Genomic DNA, 14,673 nt, shown 5'->3' on the forward strand with positions numbered 1-14,673 from the left:
CAGGTGATGCAATACTGTATCTCTGTCCACAGACATAACTCCACTCCCGCCAAACCCACCTGTGAACACAGTCATCTCATTGCCAAGTGGTGATCAGCTTCTGGTAAGTGTCTCCTCTCCAGGGGTCTCTGGGTCTACCCTGGTGTCCTAGAGAAGTGATCAGATTTGTCTTTGACTACAACAGTTGTATAAGAGGGTCGGGATATTTTAAATTCTTTTTTCCCTCCTGTAAGGTTTGTTCATTTAAAAAAAATAATAATTGGGCACATGTCTCAGTAGAACCACAGAGGAATACCTTAAGGAAATGTTATCTTATTCTGCCAAACATATTTCCCCTTTATTATGGTAACAAGAATTTGATAATCTTGTATGAAACCAGCTCAATCTTATTCTTATTCTGACTTGAAGAAGGCATATGATCTAGGTCTGGCCCATCAGCCTTTTCCATCCACAGCCACTGTTATTGGTTCAGGAAACATGTGACTCAAGAGAGTGCAATCAAAGTTATTCTCACCACTTTCGCTAAAAAAAAAAAAAAACCTCTAAGAAGCACCTTCCTTTCCACTGAGGTTACGAGAGGGATAAAATGTACACATGGAGGTGCTGGAAGTCATCTTGCCATCATGGGGGAAGGGTCTGTAGGAGAATGGAGCCAACAAAGAAGAAAACAGAAGCAACTGTGAGGGACCTACTAGTGAGGGCACTGTCAGACCTTAGACCTAGTCATGCCTGAAGACAACCTACTTCTGATCTTTTCAGCTCTAAGCCCATGCATATTCTTTTCGGCGTCCTTCTGAGTTAGGTTTTCAGCCAATTTATGTTAGATTTTCTGTCACTTGCCACCAAATACACTCTATATAAAAATCTTCCCTTTTGTATCAATGCTTCACCTCCAGCTAAAACTTTCTCAGCAAGATTCTCACTTTGCTGCTTAAAGTGATGCCTAGAAACCAGGTGATAATAATGAAAATGGCCCACAAAACTACAACAGCCACTATGAACTTCAGCTTCCAATAAAGAGAGGAAGTTGGATCAAAATGAAAGCACACAAAATCATTTCCAATGTGAATAATCTTTGGGACCACTCCATTCCTCTTCACTCCAGAGACAGACAAGAATCACTTCTCATTTGCTCTGATAGGTGAGCCAAAAACACAAAGGAATGAGACGATGCAGTTGAGGCTATTATAGAATACACTACTGATAAACAAGAGCAGAACAAAAAAACGCATACCCTATTAGTTGGATCTTTGTAAATCACCACTTGAGTGTCAGAGTTAAGTTTGATTATAAGGGGTAAAGAATTTCCATGTGGTAAAAGTGAGACCAGGGAAGCCAAAAAGGAGTTGGAAGTCACACAGATCTGTTCTTGGCTTTCCAATGGGTGTGGAAAGGGTAGACAGAACTAAAAACACAAGTGGAACTCTGGCCCAGTTCCTGGATATTAGCATAGAGGAGTGTGCTTTCCATGCAGAGGGTGTCATCAAGTAACCAAAAGAAGAAATACTTGGGGAGAAGAAAGAGGGTGGGGGGAGGAGGAGTCCCTTTCATTATAGTTCTTCTCCAATGTCAAGGAGACTGGCTGGGGATCAACAAAGCTCCTCTAAGAATCCCTGTATTTCTTGGGTTTTGGCCAGTTACCCAAGAGCAGATGTGAAACGTTTGCTGTGATTAGGAAATATTTTGCATGTGAGAATGTGAATGCTACAATCCTCAGCTCAGCCAAGAGGGCTTAATAAATGGTGAAATTTTACATCTTTAGGGAGGAGCAACATATTTGTGAAAAAGTGTTGGTTAAAATAAACACCAAATTCCCAAGAAGGGACTCCAAACTCTGATGATGTGCAGCACTAATCATTTCATTCCTGTGGAAAAAGTTACTCAGAGAGTGCAGCCCACTTCATTCTTCTGTTCATGTTCTCATTCTCCCATTGTCAATGGCAAACAAGTCCTCATCTCTTCCTATCTGAGTTTTCTTTTGTTATAGGATGAACCAGGAGTGGACCAACAAAACGTGTCCTTTTAACAATTTGCAAATGAAGAAGTGATTTGATGTTATATTTTTTTTAAAAAAAGTGACAGGGCTTGTATTTTACAAATGAAACTGAGTTATCATCTGCTAGAAAAGTGTGACATACTGGGAATACCCTTGCATCCTGGTTCCTCTTTATAGACAGCTGTCTGTCCTTCACTAAGTCACTTTACTTTTCTAGGTTTCAGTGTTCTGTTGTGTCAAAGGAGAGAGAGGTACCACATCAGCCTTTCCCAGCGTGTGCCTTGTAGAAACTAGTTCTGCGGGATGTTTGTGAATTGTCAAAGCAAAGGTAGGAATTCACTGATCAAACAGGACAAAGAGAGCCATTCAAGGTGGAAGAAATAATATGTGTGAAAGTACAGAGATATGAAAAAGCTCTTCACTCATCTATTCAACAAATATTTATTGAAAACCTATTTCGTGCCAGGTGACGACTATTGGAGTTTCAGTGGTAAGTAAGGATGACCAAAACCCTTCTCTCAAAGAGCTTCTGTTCTTGTGGGGTCTATGATTAAAACAAACAATTTAGATGAAATCAAGTACTCTGAATATGATGATAGAAAAAGAGAGGCTTCTACAGCATATGGGGGAAGAGGAAGAAAGAGAAGGTTTTCTGGAAAAAGTTACATCTAAACCCAGACCTAAAGGATAAGCAGGAGTGATCTAGGCAAAGAGTGTAGGTAGAAGCTGAAAATTTCAAGCAAAAGGGTCCTTATGGGGTAGGAGCAAAAAAGAAATGGTGAGTTCAAAGAACTTGAACTTGAAATCCAGTACGGCTGAATTTGATGTGAGGGGATGAAAGTGAAAGCAAATGAGCTTTAGGGAATAAGCAAGGGGAGATCAGAAGATTGTGTTGTATCTTAGAACTAATGCGTGATGGTTTGGATTTCCAGATGTAGGAAACAGGAATTCCTAAGGATCTGAAGCACCTGACCAAAACATCATATTTTTATTTTGAAATGGTGACCGTGGCAGCATTAAGAATTTATTGCAGAGGAGCAAGACTAGGAAAACTTACACTAACTGGGAGAGGCTTGCCTCTTAGCAGTGGTGGTGGAGATGGAGAAAAGAGAAACCTGGGAAGGTCATTTAAAGGGCAGCCTTAGAAGGTCTGTGCCTGAGTAGGTGCTGGGAGGGAACAAGAGGGAAGAATTTGGTCGACACCTATGTCCTCAGTTTGGGTCCCAAGGTGGATGGTGGTTCCATAAGCCAGAATAGACATCACAGGACAAGGAGGAGGAGAAGACAGAGGAATCTGAGAAATAAAGTTGAGTTGTGTTTGGGATGTGTCCATTGTTTTAGTCCCGACATTTCAATGGAAGTATTTGGATACACCTGCCTAGAACATGAGGGAGGGAACTGAAGTCTGAATATAAATTGAATGTCTTTAGTTCACAGATCACCATCAAACTTTGGAGTGACTGAGACCCCCAAAAAGTGTGCACGGAGTAAAACAAGAAAGATAAGGCTCAAACCAACACTGAGGGAGCAAGCAGATGAAATTATATTTGCAAAGAGGACAGAGAAGGCAACTTTAAATTATTAGTAATGGCATGTGGATGTTCAAATGAAGTTGATTAGATTGCATTTTGTTGAAGCTTATTTATGATTTCCCTGCAAATGTTCTGGTACTAGAAAAATGATGTCAATTCTAATTCTGGAATGCAGTCAATATTTATTTTTTTAGAACCTTTCTGAGATGCAGGTAATCTCGAACAATGAATTTGTTTTAAAAACATTTTGTTTCTAAATCTGAAGGATGACAGAGACACAGTCATAATTCCACCTTTGTTACTGAAGTGGACAAAATATATAGATTTTCTACTAAACTTCTATGGCTTGCATTGCAGGGATGCCTTTCAATGGGCAAAAACATAGTTACATATATTCACCAGGAAAACAGACAAATCTTTTTTTTTTGGGGGGGTCACAACCATGGCATACGAAGTTCCCAGGCTAGGGGTTCAACTGGAGCTGTAGCTGCGACCCTATACCACAGCCACAGCAACAGCAGATCCCAAACACCTCTGCAACCTACACCACAGCTCATGGCAATACTGGCTCCTTAACCCACTGAGCAAGGCCAGGGATCAAATCCACATCCTCATGGATACTAGCTGGCTTGGTTACCACTGAGCCACAATGGGAACTCCCAGACTTACCATTTTAGAATAGACTCATCTCCCAGCCTCCTCCATACTCGGCTGGCTGTATGAACAGCAACCTGGAAGCTGGCTGAACAACTGAGGAAACCAAATCAAAAGAATAAAATAATTAATCCAAAGAACAAATCAATATATCTAGAAATCAAAAACAAGCACCTGTAAAGAAACTAAAAATTAAGATTTTTTTTTTCCAGCCACGAGTTTAACATACTTGGTTTCACTGGGGTCATAACAATGAGTTTCCACATTTTGGAGCCCATTGGACCCCTAGCTCGGCTGATTTTCTGACTAAGCTACAGTCTTCTGGAGTTGATTTCATCAGTGGCTGGTGAAGCATGACTCTGTTTTTTTATAAGCTTTTCTTCTTAAAACAACATTTTGATGAGCTAAGCATAAATTAATCAGAAACATATGGATTAAATTGACTCCAAAATACATATGGGTCTAAAAAATAAGAAAAGGACTTGGGGCAAAAACACACAGAGGGCTTTATAGCCCCAGTATGTTACAAAACCGTAGCAAGAGGATTCCAAATCTAACCTCCCCTTATCTCTGTCATGGTCAGCAAAGTCTGCTATCTTCTCAGAAAAAGGGAAGTTAAGAAACAGATGAGCACCGTGAGATTGTTCGGCCTCACAACCCACTTTCAAAGACCAGACACTGTGGTTTCAGCCTGTCTGGCTGCTGATTCTTTGAATGGAAGTGAGGCCCTCTGAGAGGCATTTCATTGCTTCTGAACCCCTGGGGTCTCTGACCGCACCCCTAGGTTTATCCTTTCTTTGAAGACAAAATAACCTCATTGTCTCCTTCTTCTGGGGCAATTCTTTTCTTGAATAACTTCTTTCTATCTTTATTTCTTTTTATGGCCACACCGGCAGCAACCCAGTCTAGAGGTTGAATCAGAGTTGCAGCTGCTGCCCTATGCCTCAGCCATAGCAATGCGTGATCCATGCCACACCTGTGACCTATGCCACAGCTGTGGCAATGCCGGATCCTTAACCCACAGAGCAAGGCCAGGGATCAAACCTGCAACCTCAAGGACACTGTGTCAGGTTCTTAACCCTCTGAGCCACAGTGGGAACTCCAATTTGTTTATATCTTTAAATCAACAGGTAAATATAGTTAATTTATTAACTCTCCCTCTCACTTCCCCACCTCCTAGTTTTTCCAGGCATAAAACCTTGGGGACATCTTTGACAACTTTGTCCTCTTAATTCCCTATATCCCATCAGTCAACATGTCCTGCCAAATTGTCCTTTGAAATCCAAACCTTCCCCATCTTGACTGCTGCTACCCTCATCCAGCCCCTCATCACCTCACACCTGGATTACAAGAGCAGCCTCTAAGCTGACCTTAATGACTCCTGCTAACCTCTAGGCCACCTACACACTACTGGCAGCCTAATCATCTTAAACCCACGCTTTCATCCCATCACTCTTCCCTTTCTCCTCTTTTGCTTGTACTATATGTCAAGTTTAAATTCTTCTGCTTACCTCCCAAGTTTCTTCATAACATACCACCTCTCCAAGTGTGTTTTCCATTATTGGTCTTCCTGGTTACCATCCAAGGCTCGGCATCATCCCTAGACGTACATTCATTTTATGTTCCAATTTTTATTCCCCCAACCATTCACTACTTATTTCTTCACTTTCATTTGCCTTTCTTCTATATTTTTATGGCATATTATCCATATCACATAATGTGGGCAACCTCACTAAGGTGATGGTTAAGTGATGCTCAAAGGATGAAAATGACTCAGCTCACAGAGCATGGAGTGGAGGGTGAAACAGCTTATGCAAAGACCCTGTGATGGTCTGTGGGTGGGGAAAGGGGGAGGAATAACTGTGTTTGAGAAACTGTAAGGAAAGAAATTATGTGTTAAGAAATATCATTTAAGAAAATGTAAAAGGCCATTGTATCTGACATGTAGCTTAAAGGAGAAGATGGATGTGAGAAGAGACTGGATAACAGTCAGAGGCCAGATCATGACAGATATTGGCAGCTATAGGAATGGATTTTGTTCTAAATTCAAACTGATCTAAGGTCATTTACATTAAAGAGGAGGAGGTCACTTACTGGAAGATAATGTATGCTTCCTTGTAAAGAATGAATAGCAAGCAGTAAGACACCAAAACAAAGGTAATTTTGATGACGTAGATGAGAGAGAAAGATGACTTGGATCTGGTTTTAGAAGTGAAGTCAGAGAATTTCAAAAGAACATTCAGGAAGGAGGATTGGTAGATTATACTCATGAATTGGATGTGAGATATATGAGAAAGTGACAAATGAAGGGTGATTTCTATATTTCAGGCTTGAGGAATTGTGTATATTTCCTAGAATAGAGCAGACTAGGAGTGAGAGAATAGGTACATTGAATTAAGACTTCAGTTTTCGATTTAGCTCCAAGGCAAAAGTGGATTAAGTAGTTTTGGCCCATCTCTACTTTCCCAAAAACAACAGGAAGAGCTGAAGAAAATGGTTTCAAATCTACTTAAAGGCACTGGAGAGCTTCTGAGGTAGTGAAAATTTGGAGGGTACACAATCCGCAAAACAGGAAAATCCGGAGACACGATCCGGCTATTTGGTTTCCATGTTTCCCCTCAAGGCTTTTGCTCATTTTGAAAGTGGAAGAAGAGCAGCTGAAAAGCTCATCAGAGATTTTGCTAGGTTTGCATTGTTAGAAGGACAGAAACTGGAGTGCACTGCACACCAAGGAAGAAGATCCTTGGTAAACACTCAGTCTTTGGTTGGTACCTTGAAGACCACACATAAGGAAGAAAGGTGAACTGGGAGTAACCCAAACCTCATGGAGACTGAACCCATATTTAAATCATCTTAATTCCCAAATGGATTAAAGTGATATAGGATTGTCAGTGACCAATTTCGCTGTCTACCAGAAACAAAGAGAAATCCTCTCTGGAGAAAGATAAAAATCAGCCAGAGCTCCAAAACACCTCTAAAATTTATGAAATACAATATCTTATATTAAAAAAATCTTTAACTAGTATACCAAAGAGGGCATAAAAAAATGATGAAAAAGTGAGAGGAAATAGATAATAGAAACAGACCCTCAAGATGTCTTGAATATGAAGATACCGAATATGAAATTAAGTATTAGTGAAATATTCGACAAATTTTTTAAGATAGGAAGAAGTTTGTAATAAAACAGAAATTGTTTTTAAGATAAAATGAAAAGTACAGAACTTTAAAAATGCAATAACAAATATTAAGAACACAGTGAATGATTTTTAAAAACATTTGTAAAAAGTTGAGGAGTGAATGAATGAAACGGAACAGAGATCAGGAAGAAATACACACACTAACATTTGAAAGGAAATATTAATGAAAAGTACAGGAAAGAATGTAAAAATCATATGGGAGATATTGAAAGTTTCTAACAAACATACAGGTATTTGGAATCCCAAGAAGAAAAGAGAGAGAGAATGTGACCGAACAATATTTGAAAGATAATAGTTAGGGGTTTTTCCTAAGTGGCAAAAGACATCAAGCCATAAATTTAAAAGGCACACAATACTATTAAACAAATTTTTAAAAAAGACAATTCATCAATACTAAAATATAAAGTTCATTTAACATCTGAAAAATCAATATATATTTTGATTTTTCAAAATAATTATATAGTTTTATATATAAATTATTTACCACATTAATGGAAAAAAGGAGAAAGAAAACATTTCAATAGATGTAGAAATAGCATTTGATATAAGTGGCAGAAGTTTGTAATAAAAACTCTTAATTAATAAATACACCAAAAAATTAGAAAGTAGAGAGCAGACATACAATATAATTAGCAAACCTGACCTCAGGCTATTAGATCATTGCTCCTGCAAACTTCAGAAATTGCATCTTTCTCAAATATTTATGGACATTTCCAAAGTCATAATATTTTGTGCTATAGAGAAAATCTCACTGAATTTCAAAATCCTTGAAATAATATAAAGGATGTACTCTAAACACAGTGGAACTAAGCTAGAGACCATAAAAAAAGATAAACGGAAAATCTCTATTTTGAAATTAAATAGAACAAAACATCTCTAAATAACCCAGAGGGTCAAAAAGAAAACATGAAAATTAGAAAATATTTTGAATTAAATGAAAATATGACATATCAGAACTTATAAAATATAACTAAAATTGTGCATATAAAGGGACATGTATAGCATTAAAAATGTATATATTAGAAAAGAAGAATAGCTAGAAATCAATCATCTAAGTGTCCCTGTCAAGAAGTTAGAAAAATGAACAACATAGTGAATTCAAAGGAAATAGAAAAGGGAAGTAATTAGCATAAAAATAGAAACTGATTAAAACAATTGACATACAAAGCTAAATGGTGACTCTTCAAAAAGAATAATAAAATATCCTCCTGGTGAGACTGATGGAGAGAGAGTGAGCACTGGAAAGGGTCAGAGAGAGGGAAGGAAAAAGAGGCAAAGAATTACATTTGAACAACAAATAGTTAACATCAGTAATGAAAAGGAATCACTAAAGATCCTAAGACATTTAAAAAAAAAAACAACAACAACAGGCTATGACAACTTCATGCCAGTAAATTTTAAAATTAAGGGGAAGTGAATACCTGTCCAGAGGTATACCACTCATCAAAATGTGCACAAGGAAAAACAGAAAATAAGTTTGTAAATGAATTTTTTTAGGCATATAAGAATTTGGCCTAACTTTCTGTGAAGCATGGTGTTTCCGGTCTCCTGATTACCTCTCAACAGGATCCAAGAATCTCCTATGGACCACAAATCTGATTTCACCTAGATCTTCCACTTGCTCTTTTAGGAAAAACTGCATAACTGTGAGTAGGAAAATTTATTGTTGGTTTTTCTTTGTTCCCTCAAAGTTGCCTCTTCTTTCATCATAGGTGAAAAGACTTCAACCTCATGGCTCTTAAGACTCATGAAGAGAACTAACTGCCAGATTCATTAGCAAATACCGGTATTGGGTTCCTAGAACATTCCAGGGGACCTCACTCAACTCTCAAAACATGGAATGGACCTATGTTTGCCAAGAATTCAGAGTCATCATTCTGAATTCATTCATTCTGAATTCATCAGAATGGCCTTCACAAATAACCTCAGAAGTTAATTATTATTTGGAAACCAATATAACTGTTATAACTCCGAGAATTCCAGTCAGTTCAGAGCTATAGTTATACCCTAACATCTGACAAAGTGTCTGGCACATAGTAGGACCTCATTAATTTCCTGTTGAATGAATGTCACATACAAGTGAGCGGGAAATTTAAGTAAGAAATTTGAAGACAGCTCATAATCAAATACTGAAGATCCAAAATGAAGTAATGCTTCAATTTGTAATATCATTGCATTGTTTATCAAGTTTTGAACAAAATACAACTAGTCATATTTTCATTGCCGGGGTAAATAAGTCTGTTGCCCCATAAAGAACTAACTTGTCTTCAAGCTCATATTCTACCAATTCATGAGATTCAGATTAGTATAGTTTAACTTAAACTGCTACATATAATCAATTGAGCTCAAAATTCTTTCACAACCCACTTTTCCAGACCTGAGAACATATTTCAGACTTGAAGATTGACTGTCATCATTTCTTCCTCTACCCAAACTAATAAGCCAATCCTTTCCATAGTAACAGAAAAAAAGGAATGGGAAGGAGTAAAATAGTCCATAAAAGTTAGCACAATTAGATAGATATGTAGACACAAATACAATTGGCAGTAGGATGATTAGTATAAATTTCAATACCACAACTTTTGGAGGAATGGCACAACTTTATTGCAGCCTTACCACTTGTGAACGATATAGACACTGCTGGTCTGTGGCAGTGAATGCGCTTCATAGCACCCAAACACCATCAAAGGTTCTTTATTTACCTTACATCTGCCAATAAACCATGTTCTCGAATTTTCTGTGTAAAAGAGCTCCATGTGGGTCAGATTTAATTTCTTGCAGAAATACGATATGTCACTTCCAATAAAAGCAACAAGGAAAGAGAGATTCACACACTAACTTATCAAGGATGGCAGCTCATGCTGGTGTTTGGAATAGTTTGGAGGTATTGTTTTGTTTACTGAGCCATCAAGTTCAAAGGAAGGTGCACAAGCCTAATCAGAATGGCCTTCCCAGAACTGTTTTCCAAATAGAAAACATATGCCCCTGTGGGGAAAGCTCTTCATTCCCAGATCCAAGTGATTATGAAAACAGCTTGACTCTGGGGAAGGAGAATCTAGAATAATATCTTTCTTTAACATAGTACTGTCCCGAGGAAAGTCTAGGGCAAACTTCTGATGGCCAAAGTAAAAGGCACACCAAGAGCGACTACAGGCTTTTACTTAATGTAGATAGACACCAAGAGGAGACTTAGACACTGTTATGTTCAATCCTCTGTAGATTGCTCCAGCACAGGTTAATGGACACCTCAGAAGATCACCTGATTAGACCTGAAACCACATAGCAAACCCATGGCCAAGTTAGAGCCCTTGTGCTGGTCTCTTTTTTTTTTTTTTTTTTCAGTGTATTGATTTACAATGTTGTTAGTTTCAGGTGTACAGCAAAGTGATTCAAATATATTTACAATTCTTTTTTTTTTCAGATTGTTTTCCATTATAGGTTATTGCAAGATGCTGAATATAGTTCCCTGTGTATATAGCAGGTCCTTCTTTGTCTATTTTATATTTAGCAGTGTGTATCTGTTAATCCTACACCCCTAATTTGTCCCTCCCCATCCTTCTCTTTTGGTAACCAAAAGATTATATTCTATGTCTGTGAGTCTGTTTCTGTTTATAAATATGTTTATTTGTATCATTTTTTAGGTTCCACAAATCAATGATATCATATGATATTTGTCCTTCTCTGTCTGACTTATTTCACTTAGTATGATAATCTCTAGTCCATCTAAATTGCTATAAATGATATTATTCATTCTTTTTTATGGCTGAGTAATATTGCATTTTATGGCTGAGTAATATATATATACATAATCATATATATATATCACAGATTATTTATCAATTTATCTGTTGATGAGGTTGCTTCTATATCTTGGCTATCGTAAATAGTGCTGCTATGAACTTTGGGGTTCATGGATCTTTTCTAATTAGAATTTCTGTGTTTTCTGGGTATATGACCCAGAGTAAGATTGCTGGATCATATGATAACTCTATTTTTAGTTTTTTTAAGGAACTTCCATGCTGTTCTCCATAATGGCTGCTGGTGTCTTGATTTATAATTCAGCCTTCAGTATTATATCAAGCTAGCATCAGAATACATTTTAAAAACTTCATTTAGATAAAAAATTAGGGGAAAATTAACACTTGATATGATGATGGGGCTGAAAAGATATAGAGATAAGTCATTTAGTACAGAGGAAATCCTACATATAGGTTAAATTAACATTTTTTTCTTTTCTTCATATCAGATTATAGTACCAGTAAGATGAACTCTTATTTTGCAGTAAAGCATTTTCATTCTTTTCCATTTAAACATGTGGGAAGTAGTATTCAAAATTAACTGAATTATTTTATTCTGGCTAAATGCATTGTCATCTTATATAAATATGTATTGTAAAAAGCCAAACAAATACAAATAAAGTAATTATGGCAAAATAGCTATTCAATGAGCTCTTTTCTATATGTAATCAACTTACATAAATGTAATAGTTACTTTTGTCTATAAAATGTGACTTTTTTGAATGAGAAACAATGATCTGAAGTTGTCTAAATGCTCCAGTTCTGAAAGGAATGAGCTGTCCATAGCAGTTTTAGACATCCGAAAAGCAAGTCCATTGTTTATACCCCATTCTTTTGTGATATGTACATTCTGATTCAATTTCATTTAAAAGGCTGCACCCCAAAATTATAACAGTATTATTATGTGTATATAAATCCACAGAAAAAAATGTTGGAGTATTCTGTCAATTATTAACAGAAGTTATCACTGGTATTTTTGTTAAATAGTTTTGTAACGCTTTAATTGTTGGCAATGAACATTAAGTATTACATTTGTGCTTGGAAAAAATAAATAAACATGCATTTACAACCCATCCTTTTGTAAGACACCTTCATGCCTTGAGGAATCTGTAACTCTTTCTAAATTTGTAAGTCCATATAATCTGATGATAAACATCTGAAGATTTTTTTCATTGTGTAGTTACATGCAAACACACATTCACACAAACAAGACAAAACAAAACAAGATAACAACGTTGGAGCAAAGTAGACATTTAAAATAAAGTTTTGTTCCTGGAAAACAGACAGTCTCTGTCCTCATTCTGAGTAATGTCTCTCCCTATTCTAGTCAAAAGCCCACAAAGAAAGTAATAGACAAAGACATGCCTGATGAAAAACATCACACTCCAAAACCATACCTGGTGAAGAAACCCAGAAATCATTTCACCCAAAGATTGACTTCTGAAAATATGTTGGGTGATGTGATACTATTTTAGTTCATTGAATTTGTGGTTCTCCATTTAAAATTTGCATAGGCACCCATTTAGGTCATAAGGATGTTACTTTCATAAAAAAAATCTATTTGTTTGGCTTTGGCTGTGGAGACACTCTGTGCTTTCCCCAGTTTAGATCTTGTAGATATAAATGTTGACTCAAAAGCTAACTTTCTTTGGACCTTTCCCTACTGGATTCTGTCTTTGTCTTTGCCAGTACCCCCCCTGGCCTACACCAGTGATATCACCCTGAGTCACTAACAGGCCTGCACACACATGGCTCAGACACAGTAATGTTGCTGATGACAGCACCACTGTTAATAATCTGACCACACAGTGATATAAAGCTTTACCTGCCTCTGCATTTTAACAATTAAAACTCAATTCATTCTTCCTGAACATAGACCATCTAGGACTAGACCACACCTGCTTTTGCTTTCTTAACTTTATCTCTATCTTGCTTGTACTTTCTTGGCCAAGATATAAGGAGAAAATTTCTGGACACTTCGTAGCCTTGGATTGACCTCTTCTGACTAAATGAACATGTCTAGGACAAACATAGCTTATGTTTGACACCATTTCCCCTTGAGGTATGAAGTTGTATCCGGATGACAGAAGATAAACAAAAACTAACCTTCACAAATTTTCTCTTGGAAACAGACTGAATTGTTTTGAAATTTATGTTTAATTTTGCTTACCATTGATATTGTTACAATGTTTTCTTGAGAAGTTTCAAAGGAATAACCGGGCTTTACAGATGTTATTTCCTCATGATTTGAATTCCCATGTATTTCCAAATGGGAAATTCCACTGGCACTTTCCAAAAGTCATAATGTGTGGAGGTACATGGGTGATGACTACATAGAGTGTTTGCCAAGATTTTAATGCAGGATCATTTGCATCTAATAAATGCAAATATAAGAAATTAATCTTGAGCCAGTATTTAAACACAGGCATCAACTGAAAGCTTGATAGAGAAATAAGCATTACGGTGGACTCTACGGACAGTCCCAAGACTTAAGCCAATGGTCACATCGGTTAAGCCAAGAAATCAGTTTATTGAGTGATAAGAGAGTCAAGGGCTGACACAGGGCAAGTCACAGTCTCAGTCCTTTTGAGACTCAATTGGCCCTGTGTAGACAAAATTCTAATGCTTAGACTCAAATTATGTTGTTCTCTAAGGACAGAGCTAACAATTAATTTACCAAGTATAACTGCAGATCAATATATAATGTCTACAATCAATAAACTATCACATTTTAGTATATGCATATTATTTAGGAATATGTACCAAAAAAAGCAGAAAGTAGAGTTAAAAGAGCTGAAAATGGCAAAACGACAACGGAATGGAACACTGGTATTTTTCTTTATTTGTGGTTTAAAAAGTATTTTTAATCTGTGTCCATATGTTGCCTTGATTAAAAATACAAATTAAAAAATTAAATTATTCATTGAAAACACATGCTTGCTATTACCAACTGAAAGAAATAGATGGGACACCGTGAAGCATTCAGTACAAACAATTCCTCAGCACAATTAGATGAGAGAAACCATTCTTTCATACATTTATCCGACAATCAGGAGCCATTACTATGTACCATGCATCACTAGATGATGTGAGAATATGCAGATGAGTTTGTCACAGTCTCTCATCTCAAAGACCTCACAATCAAGTATGAAGAGAAGGATGTGTAAAGAGCTAATTATAATATAAAAAAATTAAAGTTTTGTGTGGAGACTTATTCATGAGTTTGGAGTATAGAGGAAAGACCCATGAATATTCATTGGAAGAATTAAGACAAATGTCACAGAGAGAATAGTCATTTGAATTCACTCTTTAACAACAGTAAAACTATCTAATGTGTTATAATATTTCCTATTTGACAGGGGTTGCAGACAGGGTTTAAGTTAGTAGGGAAAGAGGAAGGCACTTCAGATTGGGGGAAAACAGAAGGAAACTAAGGAGATGGTAACACAATGTGTGGATGGGATGGGGGAGGGGAGGCGAAGGCTTAAGTGGGGAAC

At 36.9% G+C, this 14,673-nt stretch overlaps 1 long non-coding RNA gene across 1 annotated transcript in view; it reads right to left on the bottom strand.

The window, feature by feature from the left end:
• Nucleotides 1-9,194, bottom strand: part of LOC125122113 (uncharacterized) — a 29,011-nt gene extending 19,817 nt beyond the window's left edge. Inside the window, exons 1-4 of the long non-coding RNA XR_007133701.1 lie at nt 8,936-9,194; nt 5,694-5,782; nt 4,198-4,278; nt 60-147 (exon numbers count right to left, since the gene is read on the bottom strand). This is a non-coding gene — a long non-coding RNA (uncharacterized LOC125122113). The remainder of the gene's footprint in view (nt 1-59; nt 148-4,197; nt 4,279-5,693; nt 5,783-8,935) is intronic.
• Nucleotides 9,195-14,673: the final 5,479 nt, after the last annotated feature.

This window comes from Phacochoerus africanus, chromosome 3, assembly GCF_016906955.1.
Source record: "Phacochoerus africanus isolate WHEZ1 chromosome 3, ROS_Pafr_v1, whole genome shotgun sequence".
Lineage (NCBI taxonomy): Eukaryota > Metazoa > Chordata > Mammalia > Artiodactyla > Suidae > Phacochoerus > Phacochoerus africanus.